The following is a 16,530-nucleotide window of genomic DNA, read 5'->3' as shown; positions in this document are numbered from 1 at the left end:
TTATATTTTTTCATATACTCGTTTTTCCAGGGGATTGGAAGGGGCGTTATGAAGCTTTTGAATCATCGATAAAGGAAAGCGATTTCATCGTCCCAATCAACGGCCTTCAAGGATGCATTTCAGCATTTGAAACGATAATTTTCATACTTGTCCCATGCTTAAAAATAGATTAAAGTGACAATATTGACATTTTTACATCATAACCACACACTACATTTTCTATGCATCTCCATTTTCCTTCCTTAATTTGTAAAATTTTATTATTTCTTGTCAACCCACCATTAACACAATTAACACAAAATTGTTCAATTATGAGATTACCCGATTAAATGGTGATAACTACGCTTACTGATTCACAAACCTTTTTTTCATCTTGTAAATAACTACTACCATCTACTACATCTTCGAGGATGTCGAATATATTCGAGTACTGATCATGCCGAATATATTCGAATACTGATCATCCTACCACTATGAAAACATCTTCCATCCTACCTTTATGAGGACATATTCACGACATTACTTTGATGTTCCACATAGATATCTTGAGATAGTATAATAAGGCTGATATGGTTCCTTGAAACTCTGATGTTCGAAATGGAAATCTTGAGATAGCATAATAAGACCAATAGGGTTCTTTCTTTAGGGTTTCTTTTGAGTGAACATTCGTATATAGACAGAGTAATCTCTTTATTAATTTAAATTCTTATTTTATAGTAATAAATGGATACATTCTCACTTTATAGTAATAAATGAATAATTTTTCATTTTATAGTAATAAATGAAATATATTAGTTAAAGATGTAATTTTATCGTGTTTAAAATGAGATTAATGTGATAATATTAACATTTTTACATCATAACCATATTTTTTGTTGTATCTTCATTTTCTTTCCTAATTTGCAATTTTTTTTTCTTTCTTGTCAACCAACCATTAGACAAGATTGTTCAATTTTGACAACCATTCAGACAAGATTGTTCAATTATGAGATTACCCCATTAGATGGTGGTAACTACGCTTAGTGATTCGAACATTTTTTATATTCTTGTAAATAACTATTGCCATCTCTTTTCTATTTTTAGATGATTCCATGACTAAGAACCATAATGCTTACAAAATCATAGAATTGCTACCATTTGAACTTACTATAATCAAGCTTACTATTAAGCTTAACATTTGTAAAATCAAACTTTATTTAAAACCCCGTATTTTTTCTCTTATCTTAAAATTCATTTTTCTTTATTAGCTCTATAGTTTTTTAAAACATACAATTAATACTAAAAAAAATGAGAAATAATAAGTGTTTTGAACTGAGGAGAAGTGTTAAAATGAAACTCCAGGGCTCTATTAATAACCACACAACCAAAGATTGGTCTGCCTACAAGGCTACAACTTAATTTCTTTTTCCGGTTGGTCTTCCCAAAAGATATAGAATGCCAATAGCTATCCATACAACTACTATTGTGTCTCCTGCTTCATTCTCTCCATTCGACATCTAGGAAATAAGTTGTTCGTGTGGGTTTCCATGTAGTTGCTGCTATGAAGGGTTTTTAAGGAGACATTGAAATCATAGAAAAATTAAACGACATTGTTAATGAAAAGAAACCATATTATTAGAAGACATCAACAAAAAGAAACCACATTATGAGAAAAAGACATCAACTAAACTTGAATTTATTGTAAGGACCAAATTTGAAAACCATTCCTAAACAAAAAAAACGACCAACCAAGCCATACAACAACAACACTGCAGATGTGTATTACATATTACAATATTTCCCTATTAGATATAGAAAACTTTCCTTTTAATTACATAAATTTTTGAATTTATAGAGCTTGAAGTTTTTAATGGAGATGAAAGTCTATTGATAGTGGTCTTTGATTAAGCAATGTTAAGAGAAAAGTTCAGTTCTCTTGGTTGTTGAAGGTATATATTTGTTTTTTTGGTTTGCTTTAAACTGTTTCAAACTGAACAAAACAGATAGTATAAATTAGAAACAAATGAAAACTAAAAAAACTTTTTCCACTGTGAAAATAGATTTATATTTTCAATGATGTAAATTCAAATACTTTTGAATATTATCTAATGAATAGAAGAAACATATGTTTACCTTCTTTTTAATAGAATTCGAGAAAAACGTTTGCCTATTTACTAAATTGTATTGAGATTTTATAGTGTTTTAATGTAGCCACTTTTTAAATTTTAAGGATTTAGAGGGACACCATTTCATTTTGGCATTTTTTTTATGAAGAGTTTATTTAATATACACTTGTTAATAGAAGTACACTTTTTTTTTACAACTTTTCATCTTTGAAGGGTCAGATAAATATATGCCCTTCCAAATAAAATTAAGACCAGCCCTTCAAATTTAATCACTGCTCCTCAGGGATATGTGAAAAAACTAAAATCATTTGGGGCTGTCAGGGTCTTCAGAGGTTTCCAATTCCAACTTGAACTCGAGCACTACCAAAAATTTTGCATGTGCCTCTCTTTCAAGCTTTTGCTGCTCTTCCCATTGATGTTGCAACATTTGGGATCTTGGAGCAATAGGCATGGGACTCTCCCACCTCCCACCAAGATTTCTCTTTATGAATGTAAACCTCTAGTAAATTTTTACTAAAGTCCAGACTCAAAGGTCATAAGTTTTCGCAATGTTCTTAAATGCGTGAGAAATCACCCGTCATTGCCCTAAATTCCTCTGATGCATAAGAGGGGATAGACGAAGAGTGGCCGAAGGTGTAAACAAATTGTTGTGTCTTCTTTCTTTTGGTAGGAGAGTCGGAAGAAACCATATCTGGGATTAGGCCTCTCTTCTCACTCTTTTGTTACATTTTCTTCTCAGAATTTAGTCCATCGCGGTTAGCGTGTGCTGGGCACACATAAGTGGTAGTTTATGGAAGGTCTGATAGAAACAATTGTGAGTATGATTGGTAGTGTTGGGACGAAGAGGGTTGCAACTCTTTTAGGAATTCTTTTCCCTCACTGCCCAAATTGTAAGTTAAATGTTCGAGGCTCAAAAGGCATACATCAATGCTCAAAACCAATTACAGAAAATTCAAATCATTATTCTACTAAATTCGTATATAGAAGCGATCTTACTTGATCATATGCATGTACAGGACCTTGCAGATTGATGCAGGAGCATTCAACCCAAGGAAAATCATTGTAATTAAATAGACATAGGGGGTCATGTATTTTTAAGAAGTTGGATTCCTAAGAGATAAATTGATGTGATATTAGGCTTTAAGTGATTTAATTAGATAATAAGAGGAAGTTGTAAATGCTGTTGAAATTAAAGGAGAGCATGAGTGGTGAATAAATGACAAGAGATAGAGGTCAATTAGGACTCTTAAAACAGTTTCAAGATTGCAGGAATGAGAGAGAGCTTTTAGGAATTAATTGAAGTAGAAGTGGACAGAGGATTTAGGAGTGAGTTCAGAGGATTTAGTAGCCAAACCATAATTAGTTCAATAGAACTTTATGGCATAAACGTAAGCCTACGGGCAAATAAAAAAAGGTGGCCACAAATATCGAAGATGAGGCCTGTGAGAGACAGAGGTCTCATTTTGTAATCATTTTTGATATTTATTAATACAATCAACTCAATTCCAAGTTGGAACAAATCTTTTGAATGTTGAATTGTATATGAATTCGTAGGTTCTGTAAGAGGGGTTGCAGGCAGAGTTTAGCAGAACACGGAGAGAAAATGATATAGAGATTTGTAATGTATCATTGAATCCATTCGAAGGATCCAAGAGGACAGTGGTCAGAGGAGCATTCCAAGTTAAGCCAATAGGAAGAGTGTGCAGCGAACTAGCAGAGGATGGGAACCAATGAAGAAACATGAAACCACAGAGGAAACGCTGAAAAAATAGCATAGAAACCCAAGTGAAAGCAAGAACAGTGAGGTGAAGTATTGGCACACAGTAGCTGTTCGATCTTATAGTTCAACGATCCAGATCATGTCGCATGAGATAGTGTTGAAATATCGTATCGGTGAACATTAACGGAGGAAGGCGGTTTTGTAACAATGATAGTGGATTTCGGGTGGCCTCAAAACCATAAGTGGTATTAAAAGACGAGCGTCGATTCCACTCATCAAATGATGCGTGGTAGTGAGAGGAGAGAGGAAACCACTTTATCAGGTGGTTAATCCTTGTGCTTATTATCTACCTGATTTCAATGACTGTCGTCGGATCTGTTGGGTGCAGATCAATGGTGGAGAATAGGCTCGCAAGTTTAAATGGTTGGGAGTAATGTCAACCATGGGATTGGAGGATACAACAGATGGTCAAGATTTGATCGAAGGCTTCAGCGATTGGAGATCAGGCTTATCGAAGTTCGGAGAAGCAACACTATGGAGCGACTAAAGGTGCAGACCTGACAGAGTTATAACAGCGAGTGTATAATATTTGAGATCCGGTCAAGGGGTTGTAGTGGGGTTTCCCCGTGTATTTCTTGTATTGTGTTAAAGTGTTGCGGTCGAGTGTTAAAAGGCTTAAGAATTATTAAACGCTTTCGATAGTTGCATATAGGAGTTGGAGGGTGATGAGTCATGTACGTGTTAAAAACCCACAGATGGCTGATACCCGATTGTGATAAAGGTGTATCTCAGGATCTGTGTAGAAGCCATACTGAGTCAGAAAAATGTATGTTTTGCGAGGTTTTCCTTTGTAAATGGTTTGTAAAGGAAAATGGTGTTTTATACGTTAAACATATGTAACCAATGTATTAAAGGGAAATGTTATATATATGTGGCTTAAAGTGTTGTATAAAGGTTAAGAAGGGTTTTAAAGTTTCGATAAGTAAGAATTAATGGAAGGCTTTAATAAAAGGGATAATGAAGGTTATGAAGAGATAAATAGTCCCAATAGGAGGTTTAAGTGGGGTGATTGAGTTCCGATACAAAGGAACTGATGAATGGGGCCTTAACTATTTATGGTAGAAGATTTGACTCCTTTGAGAGTTAAATCCCTGGGACAGATACGTTTATGCATTTTTATACATACTCTGGGTGTAAGCGGTGGTAACCCGACATCATTTGAAAAAAAAAATTCCAACTCGGAATTGAGTTGATTGTATTAATAGATATCAACAATGGTTACAGAATGAGACCTTTGTCTCTCACAGGCCTAATCTTCGATATTTGTGGACTCCTTCTTTTCTTTGCCCGTAGGCTTACATTTATGCCAGAAAGTTCTGTTGAACTAATCTTGGATCGACTCCTAAATCCTCTGAACTAACTCCTAAATCCTATTTCCACATATCTTATAAATGCTTTTGAATAAAAGAGAACATGAGTGGTCAGTAATGACAAAAGAGTTAGAAGTCAATTATAACTCTTAAAGCAATTCATGATTCGAGGAACTAGAGAGAGTTCTTAGGAATTAAATGAAGTTAGAAGTGGACACAGAGGATAAAAGACATTTAGGAGTTAGTGCAGTATATCTAGGATTTGAACCAGAACTAGTTCAAAGAACCTTTCTGGTACAAATGTAAGCCTACAGGCAGAATGGATGGAGGAGGCCACTGATGGTTGAAGATTAGGCCTGTGAGAGACACAAAATCTGGAATGTAATCAATTTTTTATACTTATGTATACGGAGGTTTATTCCTAGTTGTGTAAATGTGTAAAATGAGTGTTTTATGGATGAATTACATATGAATTCGTAGGTTCTGTAACAGGGTTGCAGCAGAATTCTATAGAACATGCAAATGAAACAATGATTCAGAGGAATCATCATGTGTCTTTGAATCTAATTAAAGAAACATAGTGAAGCATAGGAGAGGTAGCGAAGTGAGAATTCGCTGAAGAGTTAAGCTCAGAGTAAGTTGAGCAGAAGGAAGCGGAAGGTCAAAACCCTGAAGAATTAACCCAAAACCATAGAGGAAACACTGAAGAAACAACGAAAACCATAAAGGAAAGGACGAAGGAAGAAGCAAGTCATCGAAGCATAATACCATTGGATCTTATATATTAATGGCACAGGCGACAAGGAACGAGAACCAACGATCTCATAGATCGACAGTCATCACTTGGTGAAAGAGCGCAAGAGTTAACGGAGGGGAAAGACAGATTTATATATGGAGGTGGTATTTCAAACGGCAAAGAAACCATAAGCGGTATTCTTCCATTTGGCTCCAATTCTACTAATCAGAGGACACGTAGCAGTAGAGGAGTGAGGATAAACCACTTTATTGGGTGGTTAAACCCCGTGTGTGTTGTTAACTCGAAACCTATGTAAATAATTAGATTTGAAGGAGGAAGATCGATGACAGAGGTTCATCGTTCTGTTTTGTTAATTGGGCGAAATTCCTACCGTCAGATTGAATCTAGATCGATGGTCATAATTTGATCACTTATCACATTAGACCGAGGTGAAGGACTGGCGGATAGTGGATAGGCCGATATACGATTTAGCGTCAATCATCGGATCAAGTGTAGGATCGATAGTTGTGATTTAGTCGTTAATCGCATATCGCAAAAGGTGAATGGAGAGTGTTGATCTGATGACGTATGAACATGGGTAGGTAACCGGGCATCATTTGGTATGAGAGTATAATTGTGATTAAAATGATTGGGGTTAAACAGAACATAGAAATTCTATGTAAAGCAGAGTTGTGTGTTAAGGTGTTTATGTAGGCAAGGAAGGATCAGATTCTAATCTGACAGAAGGAAGGCATGCAGAGGTGATGTGTAGCAGAACTTGCAGATGCAAGAGACAGAGGAAATCCATTCAAATTATAGGTGGAATGGTTAAACAAGATCATGTTGAGACCTTGAAAGTGAGGTAATATGTTTTGTTTTAGATTGAGAATTTGTGTTTTTACACTAATGCACAAGTGACAACAAGAGAAGCTGTGAGACGAGAACCAGATGTGTTCTTGATAGAGTAGGGAAAATACTCTGATGGAGAAGTGGCAGTGTACATAAAGAATCAAACAAGAGATTGGACAAAAAGAGGACAACTGATGTGTTCTCAAGAGAGAGTGAGAGATTGCAGAAGCCTAGAAGGAGCAAAGGTGTTGCTCAAGAGGAGGTTCCAGATAGAGGACACGTGCTTACCAAAAGACTGAGTGAGGACAGCTTAACGAGGTAAGATTGCAACGAGGAGGACTAGCTGTTGCAGAGGCTTATTGCAAATGAGTGAGGAACTCATGAAGAAAGAGGAAAAGAATATGACTATTGATAATCATAACAGAGGTTTAAGGAGAAGCCACAGCAGAAGAAAAATGAAGAAAGAGGATGCCAAGGCAAATGGCAAGAGGATGAGTCAAGAGAAAATTGACAAAGAGATTGCTGAGTTAAGAGAACAACTCAATGCATTAAGAAGGATTCTAGAGGAAAGCTAGAGACTAGGTTGGGTCTTGAGGAAGAAGCCAGTAAAATGGCATGAGATACAGAGAAGGCTACAACAAAAACAAGTAAAGTGGGTGAGGGGAAAACTCAAGGAAGCTGAGTTGGAAATGGAAGAGTACATTTATGAACAAGAGCAGGGAGACATTCTGGGAGAAAGTGAATATGAAGACTTGAAGACTGAAACTTCAAGTGAGGCTAAGGAGTCACATGGTTTTAAATCTGACAATTTGTGTATATTTGTAGGTGAAACATGTAAAGAAGGACAATTTTCTAATATTGTCATAAAAGGGGAAGAAGGCAAGCAGAATCTAAATTCTGTTTTGGAAGAAGATTAGATAGATAGGTCTCATATGCAGTTGGAGGAAGATATCAAGCAACCAAGTGAAGGGCTTGAAGAGATTGAAGAAGAGACCATCGAAGAATTTCTGAATCATATGAAGGATTTAGAACAAAAAGTAGATATGTTGGTTGAACCATCAAGTGAGACCATAGAGTCTTATATTTTTAAAACTGATAGTTTGTGTATGATGGCAGATATTACAGGAGAAAAGCAACCTCTTGAAGATATCTTCAGAGTAGATGAAGATCTAGAAGTAAAAGGTGACAAAGAAAACTTCCCAGAAGAAGAATAATTTGACTGCATATAGAAGGAAAAGTCTATGGATGAGTCTATAGAAGCTGTCATAAAGGAGAATGATAATGCAAATGGTGAGACAATGATAGCTCTTGGAGAAGATAAACAATAAGAGATTAAAGGCAAGCTTGAAGAAGAGACTATGTTCACTGAAAACATGGTAAAGGATCATCAGCTCACTACGATGATAGGCATAGTGGAAATAGCCATGGAAGGTGTTGAGGAAGAAGGACATCTACTAAAGGATGTTAAGAAGGAAGGAACCTATGTAAAGGATTTAACCTTGGGGGGAAGAACACTAATAAACGAGTGTTTTGCAGAGGATAAACAATCTTTTGAAGCTGTCAGAAGTATGGAGAAGTATATTTTAGAAGATAAAAACTCTGAAGTAAAGGAGGATTAAGAATGTCTCTTAAATGAGAGAAGAAGTGAATTATTTAAGCAAAGAGAACTTAGGATTGGAAGTGATGATGAAATACTTGCAAAGTGTCACAAAGAAATTGCATTGCTAGAATATTGGCTGGAAAATTTAGAGTATGATAGTATGATTGCAGAAAAAGGAGTTCACTACAGTGAACAAGGATAGGAAGACATCATTAGGATAGATGATGTGGAAGAGATACTAGTTGATAGTCTCATGAGTTCTTTTGAGAATTAAAATCAACATACTGATGTGCTGACAGAGGAGAAAGAAATAGAGCAACAAACTGAATTGTTGCCAAAGGAAGATAAGGCACAAAAGTCTTGTGTTTTTAATTTTAACAAGTGCTTTGTTAGTGCAGGTTTTGTTGCAGATGCTAGAGGAGATTTGCACAGATGAGTAGCCAAATAAAGATGAAAGAAGAATATTTTGTGGAAGAATTAAATCCATGGAACAGAGATACTCAATTGTTGGAGAAAATGCTGGAAATTCATGATTGAGTGCAAATTGAAATAATCATGAAAGAGGGTAAGGATGATAGGGAGGTAGTCAGCATAGGAGTCATAACAAAAGTCATCATAGCAAGCAAAGAAAATGTTGGAACAAGAGCAAGAGTAGAAGAAAAGTAAGGAACCAACAACTACAAACTGAAAGTAACCAACAACAAATTGAAGAATTAGTCGATAGCAATAGCAACCTGAAACAAAGAGAAGGAGGTAGATGTAAATGGCAGAGCATGGACCAGCCCAAAGGTGTGCTAGACAAAGAAATTGAAGAAATTTGGCAGCTGATGATGAAGCGGCGCAAATGGAGGAAAATGGTAGTAGAAGGAAGCATGATCAATCAGAGTTTGACCTTGATTGACAAGGAGAAGAAGATGAAAGATAAAATAGTAGACAAATGATGAGGAGATCATGAATACTTTCTACTTTGGGAGTTTGATGGAAGAGCATTCAGCCCAAGGAAAATCATTGTAATTAAGTACATAGGGGGTCATGTATTTTTAGGAAGTTGGATTCCTAAGTGATAAATTGATGTAATATTAGGTCTTTAAGTGATTTAATTAAATAATGAAAGGAAGTTGTAAATGCTCTCGAATTAATGGAAAACATGAGTGGTGAATAAATGACAAGAGATAGAGGTCAATTAGGACTCTTAAAACAATTTCAAGATTTGAGGAACGAGAGAGTGCTTTTAGGAATTAATTGAAGTAGAAGTGGATAGAGGATTTAGGAGTCAAACCACGATTAGTTCAACCAAACTTTCTGGCATAAATGTAAGCCTATGGGCAAAGAAAAAAAGGAGGCCACAAATATCAAAGATCAGGCCCGTGAGAGACAGAGATCTCATTCTGTAATCATTGTTGACATTTATTAATACAATCAACTCAACTCTGAGTTGGAACACATGTTTCGATTGTTGAATTGTATACGAATTCTTAGGTTCTATAACAGGGGTTGCAGGGAGAGATCTGCAGAACACACAAAGGGAGAAAATGATATAGAGATTTGTAATGGATCATTGAATCCATTCGAAGGGTCCAAGAACAGAGCGGTCAAAGGAGCATGTGAAGTTAAGCCAGGAGGAAGAGTGCGCAGTGAAATAGCAAAGGACGGGAACCATTGAAGAGACCCAAAATCATGGAGGAAACGCTGAAGAAATAGCGTAAAAACCCAAGTGAAAGAAAGAACAGTGAAGTGAAGTATTGATGCATAGTAGACATTGGATATTATAGATCAACGGTCTAGATCATGTCACATGAGATAGTGTTGAAATATCGTATTGACAAACTTTAATGGAGGAAGGCGGTTTTGTAACAGTGAAAGTGGATTTCAGGCGGCCTCAAAATTGTAAGCAGTATTGAAGGACGAGCACTGATTCCACTCATAAAATGATACGTGGCAGCGAGAGAAGAGAGGAAACCACTTTATGAGGTGGTTAATCCTTGTGCTTATTATCTACCCGATGTCAACAACAACCGTCAAATCTGTTGGGTGCACATTGACGATGGAGAATAGATGCGCAAGTTTAAATGATTGGGAGTAATGTTAACCACTGGATCAGATGATACAATGGATGATCAAGATTTGATTGGAGGCTTCAGTGATCGGAGATGAGGCTTATCGGAGTTCAGCGAAGCAATGCTGTGGAGCAACTAAAGGTGTGGACCCAATAGAGTTATAACGGCGAGTGTATAATATTTGAGATCCAGCCAAGGGGTTGTAGCGGGGTTTTCCTGTATATTCTTGTATTATGTTAAAGTGTTGTAGCTGAGTGTTTAAATGCTTAAGAATTAGTAAAGCATATCATAGTCGGAGGGCGATGAGGCATGTATGTGTTAAAGACCCGCGGATGACCGATACCCGATTGCGATAAAGGTGTATATTGGGATGTGTGCGGAAGCTATAATGATCCAGAAAAAGGTACCTTTTGTAGGGTTTTCCTTTGTAAATGGTTTATAAAGGAAAATAGGTTTTTATACGTTAAACATATGTAACCAATGTATTAAAGGGAAAGGTTATATATATGCAGCTTAAAGGGTTTTATAAAGGTTATGAAGAGTTTTAAAGTTTTGATAAGGAAGATTTAATGGAAGGCTTTAATAAAATGGATAATGAAGGTTATGAGGAGATAAATAGTCCTGATAGGAGGTTTAAGTGGGGTGATTGAGTTTTGATATAAACGAACTGATGAATGGGGCCTTAACTATTTATGGTAGAAGATTTGACTCCTTTGAGAGTTAGATAAATAAGACATGTGTTTATGTATTTTTATGCATACTGTGGGTGTAAGTGTGGGTAACCGGACGTCACATAAAGCTGACCAAACTATGTAATTGCAATCATTAAATTATTTTCTCCCTTGTAGATAAATTTGATGGAGGAGTTGGCCAAATTGTGAGATTGTGACCATTAAATTCTTTGCATACACCCACATTAATTTTTTGATAAATGCGAGTATGAAAAATTGATATATGCAATTGCTGCCAATTCCTCTATTCCCACTTTGAAATGCCATAAATACAAATTAGTTGAAGCACACTTGTGACACCCATGATCTCTAACGATTATCATGGTGTGGCAGAGGTTCATGCATTCACGGTTCAATAAAGCGAAGTGTGTGAAGTAAGTTTTTTATTATTTTGATCATGCATGAGAATGTTTAAAAAATATACTATTCTAAGAACAATTACAGAGCTAGTAAAAAGTACTTATCAGAACTAGTAAAAAGTACTTATCTGAAATTCTGGTAGCTTCTGTCAATCATGAACCCTATCAACAATTCTCAGGCATGGTAGCCTTTTTTGATTCCACACCAGCCTTCTTGTGATGGCCAGACGGAATATATTACCATGTGCCACCACTGAAATAAAACAAAAGGAAATTATACAAATAAAATTTCATGAAAGTATGAAAATAGATACCTATTATTCCATCTTTCAGTGTAAGACCAAATTTATTTCCATCTACCGTTTCAGCCACTGAAATCAAAGAAAAAGAAATTCTACAAATAAAATTCCATGAAGGTGTGAAAAAAAGATTTTTAGGGTATAAAGAGTTAGTTAGTTAGTTAGTGGTATTGATGGAATTCCCTAAAACATTTCAATGGTTTAACATTTTTAATGGTGTAGGCATGTACACAGTGGTAGTTGGGGGAGTTGTTTTCAAAGGGGAAAGCCTTAATGCTTAAACATGGAGCCAACTCCCTTAGTAAATGAGTTTAGACCCAAGAAGTAGAAAATGATCTAGTTTGTAGAGGTTCCTACATGAGACTCCTAGGGAATAAAATAACTATTCATTCTACATCATACTCCTAGGGAAGAAGATAACTATTCATTAGCTTCTGAACACTTGTGTCATACTTGATAATATATGTTGTTGTAGTCTATCTTTTTCCTAATTCCTTGTTCTTGTGGTTAACCAATTTAATCATTGGTCTAGTTCTCATAGCGTTGGTTCATTGTACATTACTCATCTTTTTATTTTAACTTCTCATTCTTGACTCTATATAGTGATGAGCTTAGAACAATGTCTTTCACTTGTCACATTTTACTACTATTTTTGAGTTTGATTAATTTCAATTGACTATTCTATTTTCAAAATTTAATATCTACTACTTTGTTTAATTCTAATCATATTCTACAATAATGAAACACTAATTTAAGTCATTATATACAATATTTTGCTATTTCTATTTAGTTGAATCATTTATAACATATGAATTAATGCATTTCATTATTAAATTTAAATTTGAATAATGTTTATAATAGGTATACGTTGACTTACCCTAATCTCCATGAAATTTCCATAAAATTTGGAGGTGCTTCTCGCATGAGTCTCCCTTGTTACCCATCCCCATTTCCTAGAAACTTGGAAGGTAGCATAGCAAAATAAATTATAATTTCAATATAATGTAGCAAATGGTCCTTCAAAGGTGGTAGATTAGTAGGTGGTATATTAGTATTGGATAAGGGTATTTTAGAAAGGGTCTACATGTATGGGGTGTCCATAAACAATATACTAAAATCAAATTTCAGTATTTAAAAAAAAAAGTTTTATGTTTTTTTTTATGGATAAGGGAAAGGAAGGAATTCATTTTCTAAAATTGAAAAGGTGAAATATAGAGAAAAGTAGATGATTGGGATTGAATAATATATTTGTTCTTAATTTATCCATAAATACAATAATTCTTTGGACTTTAATATATAACTAAGGGCTTCGGGAAAGTAATTAATATTAAATGCCTAAACAATACAATAATGGAAGAATGATTAAGAACATAATAGAAAAATTAGGAAAGAGCTACAATTACTTGGGGATTCTTAGTTACTAAAATCTCTATAATTGATCATGAGATGGCTTCAAAAAGTAAGAAAGGGAAGCATAGTAAGGATTGGGTAAGGTCCTTGGATTAGATGCCAAAAGATATTTTAGGTTAAAATATGTTATAAATGATTACTGATTTTGTTATTAAAAGAAGAAATATACCTTAATTTGTTCAAAGCAATGGTCCCAAGACAAGATGTTATCAAATGATTTCAATCTTCAAGGTGAAAAGCTATAGGCTGTTAAGAAATATAGCAATCAGACAGTACATAAGAACTAATGGAAAAGGATTTATGCATATCAACAATATATTCTGAACCATGAATATATAGTACATGAATGTAATCATCTCATGAACTAGATTGTCAACTTATTGACAAGTAATCAAAAGGTAAAGATGGAAAATCATATGAAAGTGATATAAAGATCTCTAATTATCTACGAACTCAAAAAATCACAATCACGTGTTAAGTCATCAATGTGAATAACTATAATAACAAAGAAACTAAAAATAACTATAATAACAAAGAAACAAGAAATAATGCATTAGCTAATATAATTTCAATATTCAATCTAAAACTTCTAACCTAAGCTTCAATGAAGATGTCATTAGCCATCCACTAAATCTAGAATCTAAAAATATCGAAAATCTAACCTTTTGAAAGTGTGTTTTGATATATTTTTTATTTTTCCACTAACATGAATTCCGTGAACTACATTATGTAATGAAAAGAAATTTTGAGTAATGAATAAAGTTAAAGCTAACTATTTCCTAAAAATACATAAAAACACAATAGAATAACATGGAAAAGTAATAGGTCTAACTACCATTTAGTTCAAAAAAATGTACGCAATATAGTCTTAGTAAATGGAACTCATATATCTTCACTCACTATCTTGTTTATGATTCAACTGAGTGATGAAATGTTTGCAATGTATAAGTAATGAAATATTTTTAACATAGTTGTTCTTAAAATTTGAAGTATAACAATCTTAATTAATAGTTCCCATTTTGTAAGGTGAAAAGTGAGAATTGTGGTGAAGGGATTGAAGCTTGAGTTTTGAAGTTTAATTTTCTTCTATTCTTCTTTCATCACTATATTGGGTGGTTTTTTATAACCACTAACTAATTTGTATTGTTCAATGGTTCAATGTAGTTTATGGTTTTGCTTGATCATTAACTATTTTTTTCTATCAATATACTCCCCCCACTAAACCCTTACCCACCTTGAGAGAGCATCCTTCTCATTTTAATTGTGTACTTCACTCCCTTAAGGTGCAAGTGAATGCCATTTTGGAGTCTGGACTCAATTTTTAATTTGATTTTGGCCCCAATCATGCCTAAAATTATCATTTGTAATAATTTATATATGATTCAAGTATTTCTTTACGTCTCTAAACTCAACAATAAAACTTATTCAAAATCTTGGTTTCCAAATATCATTGCCAAGAATTAATCTAGCCAAATGAATTATTGTTCTTTTATCTTTCTTTTTCTTTTGAATTTTTTTAAGTATAATCTTTTTTTCCACACTGAAGGAAAAGATGGAAATCAAAACACTCTTTCCATTTATACAAGTGGGATTTATTCAGTGAGTATATCACAACTACATTTCGAGCAATAAATTCAACACTTATAAAGTGAACCCATTTGCAATAGTCTAGAATATGCAAAGCTATTGTCTTTTTCATATCATAAACCATGTGCATTCTTATTAAACTAGAATTATTCTCAAAGGTATCAAAAATAATTGGGAAAAATAAATGTTTTATTTTTTCTAACATCTAAGGAAAGTTCAAATTCACATTCATTTATACAACTTATGTTATCCTTTTGTGTTTTGATACCTTCCATTTGTTACTCATCTTCAACTAAACCTATCTTTAACAATTCACTACTAATTAATGAATCCATTGCATGAGTACTTAAGGAAATCTTAAACATATCTTTTGTCACATATATATGATTCATTTGCATTATTTTATTTGTGTCAAAAATACCATTAGTGGTTTACATTATGTAATATGTGTCACAAGTTGCATTAACCATGTTTTCAATTTGGGCTCTTATATTTTCTAGCTCCTTTTCAATTAATTTTAGTTCAAGTGATTTGATGAATTTATCTTTCAAATTAATTTGGTATAAAGATAAAGAACCCAATTATACAAATCATGTAAGAAGCCTTGTTGTTTTTTAATTTCTTGATTGTCATTTTGAGAATGTTTTGGATTATATATAGATATCATGAACTATATTAAAAAAATAGTATTTCCTCACTTGTTGAAATCTTTAAGAAACCAATCACACACCCAAATAAAACATTAGTACATAACCATTAAATTAATGGGTACTAGATAAACACATTTTTTACATAACACAATTAATATTAACCAATTCTTAAGTGTCTGAATATCCTAACATCTCTACTTAAGAAAATGGTGGAATAAGATTGAAAGATTTAAGAAAGTAACATAATAAGAGAAAAAATAAAAATGATAACTTATTCATGTTTCATAACAACACTTAATATAGCTTAAAATTTGGAAAACTTCACTGGACTTCAATTTCAAAACCCAAAACCTAAAACCCATACCTAAATGTCTAAATATCCTAACCTCTCTACTTAAAAAAACCATAGAATAAGATTAAAAGATTTACCAAAGTAACACAATACTAAAAATAATGAAAAATGAGAACATATTCATATCAAATCAGTATAAGTCGCTCAAGAACATTGGCTATTCTCTTATTCTTAATAGCTTGCCTACCAATTTCCATTGTAGTTGATTTCCTTCCAACACTAGTAGGGTCTGAGTAAGCTATGTGTGTAAATAAAAAACTAGGGTATATCAAATCAGTATAAGTCGCTCAAGAACATTGGCTATTCTCTTATTCTTAATAGCTTGCCTACCAATTTCCATTGTAGTTGATTTCCTTCCAACACTAGTAGGGTCTGAGTAAGCTATGTGTGTAGACCAAATTAGGAGCCCGTGAACTCTTGTAGTTGATTATCAACGTTAGTAGGCTACTAGACTACCTATCACTTTGAAGTAAGGCTATTATAAAGTCAATATTTTAGAATATGTAATCATAATGACGTGCTGAATTACCATCCTGCAATAGTAATCAACGTAAGAACACCTTGATTTAAATTCCAGGATAATCGACATAAGGACACCTTGATTTAGCACCGTTCAGAAGATACAGAGAGCTGTTATAAAGTCGTCGATTATGTAGTAAACATATCGTACCTAAATGCATTATAATCGAAACACAATACATGCGT

Source organism: Pinus tabuliformis, chromosome 7, assembly GCF_031772625.1.
Source record: "Pinus tabuliformis cultivar Carrire ecotype Pingquan chromosome 7, CPIR1, whole genome shotgun sequence".
Lineage (NCBI taxonomy): Eukaryota > Viridiplantae > Streptophyta > Pinopsida > Pinales > Pinaceae > Pinus > Pinus tabuliformis.
This window is presented reverse-complemented; position numbering follows the sequence as displayed.